Genomic DNA, 6,000 nt, shown 5'->3' on the forward strand with positions numbered 1-6,000 from the left:
GAACTTCAAAAGGGGCGTGGCTCAGCACATAAATAGACCAAAGTCAACAACCGTTGGGCCAATCACAAGACTTACAGGATATGTCTATGGAAGTATCTCAAACATACCCTGAAAGTTTCATTCAAATCGACCACTAGGGGGTGCTACACATGTAAAAAAACGGGCATGGCATAACACAAATCAGACTATAAATCGGTGCTCCCCCCCACCCCCCCTTTTGACCTCCCTACAAGGACTTTGACGCTCATTATACTTCCTTATCTGACTTCATCCTTTGATCCTGCTATAATTACTGAGGCCACTAGACGTTGCAGCCTAATGATAAATGTAACTGCCTAGTGGCTCCTGATTACGTGGGTTATATACAAATAGCTCTAGTCATAATGTCACCAACATAATTGAGTTATAAGGACCAGTGTGTAAGATTTACCGGCATCTAGCGGTGTAGTTGCAGATTGCAACCAACTGACTACAGCTCGCTTTCCAAGCGTGTAGGAGAAACTAAGTATGGTGGCTGCGAAACTCAACAAGGCGGACTCTGTAAAAGGGGACCCGCTTCCACTGTAGATAAAAACGGCAACGAAAACACAGTCCTTATTTTCAGGTGATTATACACTAATGAAAAGATACCTATGAATATTATATTCCATTTATGCCACTAGATCCTCCTAAATGTTACACACTGGACCTTTAAGTGTCCATATGTACATTCAAAGAATTACTGGTGTCATCGTTTGAGGGGTTATGTATAGGATTTCCTGTTTCATTTTGAAATGCTCTTTTCCCCTTATGTGTCTTGTGTAGTTTTACTTCCTGTCTTTGTTTGCTTTCCCCTCCAGTTTTGATTGTTTGCTCCACCCTAATTAGTGTCATCTGTGTCTAGTATCCTGAGATAGTGTTAACAATCCAATGTGATAAACATTGTTTTATCATTAAAACAGACAAATAACAGAGAGTATGAACACCTCAGAGACTGACACTTGGTTTACCGTCTGAGGGCAAAAATGAGGGATTCAGACAGAGACATGTGTTATCAGCCTTCCTTCTCAAACATTTCACACTTAGACAGAGCATGTTACTTATTCAATGTTTTAGCAGAACATATAGCCAAGAGGAAAGCTGTTTTGTGAGACAGAAACTTAAGGTTGGACTGCTCTATGGGTTCGTAAGGAGCTCGAGTCAGGGATCTAAACAACAAAGGGAGATCCCACACTGGAACTCATTGTGGCATTGCCTATTGTCTTCAGGACAGCCTCATCTAACGCTTGAGAGAGGGACTGAAAAGGGGCCAAACCCAGAGCTGCAGGATGGCTAGTTTGGGGTGCCATATCTGACCCTCTGCCTGGTAGAGAAGGTCCTCCCTGATTGGCAGGGCCCAATGTTGACCATGAACCAAGCGAAGGAGCGTTGGAAACCAATGCCTCCTTGATCACCGGGGGCTATTAACAGCACCTTGTAATGGCCCAGGGTGATCCTGTTGAGTACATGGGGAATCAGAGGAAGTGGAGGAAAAGTACAACAATCCTTCTGGCCACTCTTGATACAGCGCATACAACACCAGGGGACCTCCCTTACCTTTAAGGGAGAATCACATCCTGCAATGGGTTGTCTCTGTTGATGCAAATAGGTTGGTCTGAGCCATGCCAAACAGAATCCATAAGAGTGCTACCACATCTGAATGAAGCCTCCACTCTCCAGGGAGGACCAGTCCTGCACAAGAGGTCTGCTGCCCGATTTACAACTCGTGAAATATAAATTGCCCTGAGTGAAGCCAGAAGGCTGAAAGGCCCAAACAGGAGTTTCTGTGCCACCTGGAGGCAATGCAGAGACCTGATGCATCCCTGGTGATTTATGTGATCCACAGTAGAGGAACTGTCTGTTCTTATCAAGACACGCCTGCCCTGAATGGAGGGGAGAAGAACCTTCAGAACAAGGTGAACCGCTCTCAATTCCAAGACGTTAATGAGTTTGCCACCACAAGGGGGTTTCCACACGCTGCGTACCATTCTGCCTTCCTAGACTGCTCCCCAACCTCTCAGGAAGGCATCCATGGTTACCAATGTCCTTCTCGATGTAATGTTTCCAAGAGGGACTCCTTGGAGCAAAAGCTTGAAGACATGTATGTGTCACTCTAGGTTTCACTTGTCTGTCCCACCTCGAGTGGAGGTTGAAGGCATTCAGCCAACTCTGTAGCAGTGAGCCCTGAGGAGGCCAAAGGAACAACAGCCACTGCCACAGAAATCATGCCCAAAAGCCTCTTAAACTGGATCATCTCTAACTGCCTGCCAAAATAGAATCAGTCCAGCTACAGTGTTTATTGGGGTTGATGTGGTTTACAAGTAGGTACAGGCAGGTACAGGCAGACAGGCCAGTAGGCAGACCAGTAACACACAGGTAACAGGGAAGTGGGTTACCGGCTGGCAGTGGTGGAAACAGGGAAGTAAGTCCAAGGTGGCTAAACAGTCCAAAAGGGAGCAGGCAAAGTACAAAATCCAGAAGGTCCACGGGAGACAAAGAACCCAAAACAGAACTCATGGTAAAACTGCCGGAAAACTGGGCACTGGAACCAGGTACAACAAAAAGTGCACCAAATGGCAACACACAAAAAGGTCAGGAACATTCACAAGGCAGGACCAAAAACTCAAGGCAGGACCAAAAACTCAAGGCAGGACCAAAAACTCAAGGCAGGACCAAAAACTCAAGGCAGGACCAAAAACTCAAGGCAGGACCAAAAACTCAAGGCAGGACCAAAAACTCAAGGCAGGACCAAAAACTCAAGGCAGGACCAAAAACTCAAGGCAGGACCAAAAACTCAAGGCAGGACCAAAAACTCAAGGCAGGACCAAAAACTCAAGGCAGGACCAAAAACTCAAGGCAGGACCAAAAACTCAAGGCAGGACCAAAAACTCAAGGCAGGACCAAAAACTCAAGGCAGGACCAAAAACTCAAGGCAGGACCAAAAACTCAAGGCAGGACCAAAAACTCAAGGCAGGACCAAAAACTCAAGGCAGGACCAAAAACTCAAGGCAGGACCAACACCATGTGTAACAACAATTACTCCACACTGAACAAAGACAGAGACCCGGACTAAATACCCTAGGGGAGGTGAGACAACGAGACACAGGTGCAAACAATTAAGGAAGGGCCAACAATCAAAACTGGAGGGAAAACAAAGCCAGGAAGTAAAACCACAAGACACACAAGGGAAGGAGAATACTACAAAATAAAACAGGAAATGAAAAACCTTAAACTACCACACTCCTTGACAGAGCAAATATTTTTGAAACTTAAACACCACAAAATCTTCACTAATGTAAATAATTTGTTTGTTAAAGAAGAAAGAACATTTCAATTTGATACAAACAACATCAACCATATTTTTAAAAAACATAATTTTTCATCAACAAAATTAGTCCATGCATTTGTTACTTCTAGGTTGGACTACTGCAATTCCTTATTATCCGGCTGCCCGAATATGTCCCTTAAGACTGTCCAGCAACTGGACTGTGCAACGTTCTGATGTTAAACTCTTACAAAACTGAAGTTATTGTACATGGTCCCAAACACCTCTGAGACAAATTATCTAAAGATATTGTTACTCTAGATGGAATTGCCCTGGCCTCCAGCAGCACCGTAAGGAACCTCGGAGTTATCATTCATCAGGATTTATCCTTGAACTCCCACATGAAACAAACTTCAAGGACTGCCTTTTTCACCTACGTAATATTGCAGAAATCAGCCACATCCTGTCTCAAAATGATGCCGAAAAATTAGTCCATGCATTTGTTACTTCTAGGCTGGACTACTGCAATTCCTTATGATCTGGCTGCCCGAATAAGTCCCTTAAGACTCTCCAGTTGATCCAGAATGCTGCGGCACGTGTACTGACAAAAACTAGGAAAAGAGATCGTATCTCTCCTATATTAGCTTCCCTGCACTGGCTCCCTGTAAAATCTAGAATAGAATTTAAAATCCTTCTCCTCACCTACAAAGCTCTTAATGGTCTGGCACCATCATATCTTAAAGATCTCATAATACCATATTATCCGACTAGAACACTGTGCTCCCAGGATGCAGGGTTACTTGTGGTTCCTAGAGTCTCCAAAAGTAGAATGGGAGCCAGAGCCTTCAGTTATCAAGCTCCTCTCCTGTGGAATCAGATCCCAGTTTGGGTTCGGGAGGCAGACACCATCTCTACATTTAAGAGTAGGCTTAAGACTTTCCTCTTTGATAAAGCTTATGGTTAGGGCTGGCTTGGGTGAGTCCAGAACCATCCCTTAGTTATACTGCTATAGGCCTAGACTGCCGGGAGACTTGATGCACCTCTTTTCTCTCTCCTTCTCTCCCACTCGATCTGTATGCATTTTTATCCCATTACTACATGTTACTAACTCGACATCTTCTCTCTCCCGTAGTTCTGTGCTTTCTCGTTTCTCTCCTCTCTCCTTCTGTCGCTTTCAGCAGGTATTTCTGCCTCTGGAGCTTCAGAGGCTGAGCTGTGGTTGTGGGCCACCTGCTGCCCACTGACATCATTTTTCCTACAGCTGGTATTTGCATTGTGCCCCCCCCCCCAAAAAAAGCCTTCCCTCTCTCCTCTCTCTCTCTCTCTCTCTCTCTCTCTCTCTGTCTCTCTCTCAAAACCAGCGGATGCCCACCATTGAATCTGGTTCTGTCCAAGGTTTCTGCCTCTTAAAGGGAGTTTTTTCTTGCCACTGTCACCAAATGCTTGGTCATGGTGGGATTTGTTGGGTGGTAAATAATATTATAAAGAGTACGGTCTTCTGTTATTAATTGGTGCTATATAAATAAAATGTTATTGAATTGAAATGAAAATGAAAAACAATCATAACTCAACATAATGATTAGCTTGTTATCCACCAATGTTATTAAAACTTAATTTAAACACGAGGTGAACCCTAGTGTAAGCCGCGCCTAGTACTTTCAACAATGGGTTGCCATTCAGTCACTTAGTCAATCAGTGTGTTACTGAAACTCTACTTGAGCCTCCCCGCTGTGCAGTACAGCTAAAAATGATTGATACTCAAACTATATTCATTAAGATATGTGAATGGATTTTTAAAGTATATGTCTGCTTTTTTAAGGCATCATTTCAATTCTATTTACTTTCTGCTTTGTTCTCTTAGGTTCTTCTCCCTTCTGCATAGATCCCTGCTAATTTTCTCTCTATACTTCTGTGTCCTCTCTCTCCCACTAATTTCTCTCCCTCAGTTCTTTCTGTCAAATAAAGACTTAAGTATCACATTTTATACTTATTTTCATGACACTTTGTAACAGTACAAAGTTTCTGCAAAAACTGCAGAAAATATTTTAATTAATGCAATTATTACATTTAAAAACACTGAATGAAAAAAGAATAAAAAGGAGTTAAACAAATCTTATTTAATCATTTAAAATGCTTCTTAAAGAGACCATGTCCTTTTGTGACATCTTTGTCCTCCAGTGTGACAGTACAGGTGTCAGGACATTTTCTGTCACACCAAAGGATGTTTCAGCCTTTTGTGTCAGTTAATGACCTTGCTATTCCTAGCTAATCTGTCATTAGCAGTTAGCAAGACACAGGTCTGTGAAGTTAAGTGATTTTGAGTGCTTATTAACTGGTGTATTTTATGTCATAGACCAACTATGACATAAAATACACCAGTTAATATCCAACTCATGAATTTTGGAGCTTTCATATGCCTTTTAAAAGGCGGTTGCTAGCAAGTGGCTATATGAAACTACAATAGTTGTAGTTGCACCTGAGCTACACAAGTCTTCGGGGTAAATGCAACGGTTTGTAGTTTAGCATGATGTTAGCTTTTTACTATTATCTACTCCATTTATGCTTAAAAAATGTCAAATGTGGCTCTCATTCAGCCACATTGGAGGGTTTTTGAGCATGAACTGCCTTTTTAAGGTCATGCCACAGCATCTCAATAGGATTCAGGTCAGGACTTTGACGAGGCCACTCCAAAGTCTTCATTTTGTTCTTCTGAAGCC

Source organism: Siniperca chuatsi, linkage group LG14 (assembly GCF_020085105.1).
Source record: "Siniperca chuatsi isolate FFG_IHB_CAS linkage group LG14, ASM2008510v1, whole genome shotgun sequence".
NCBI lineage: Eukaryota > Metazoa > Chordata > Actinopteri > Centrarchiformes > Sinipercidae > Siniperca > Siniperca chuatsi.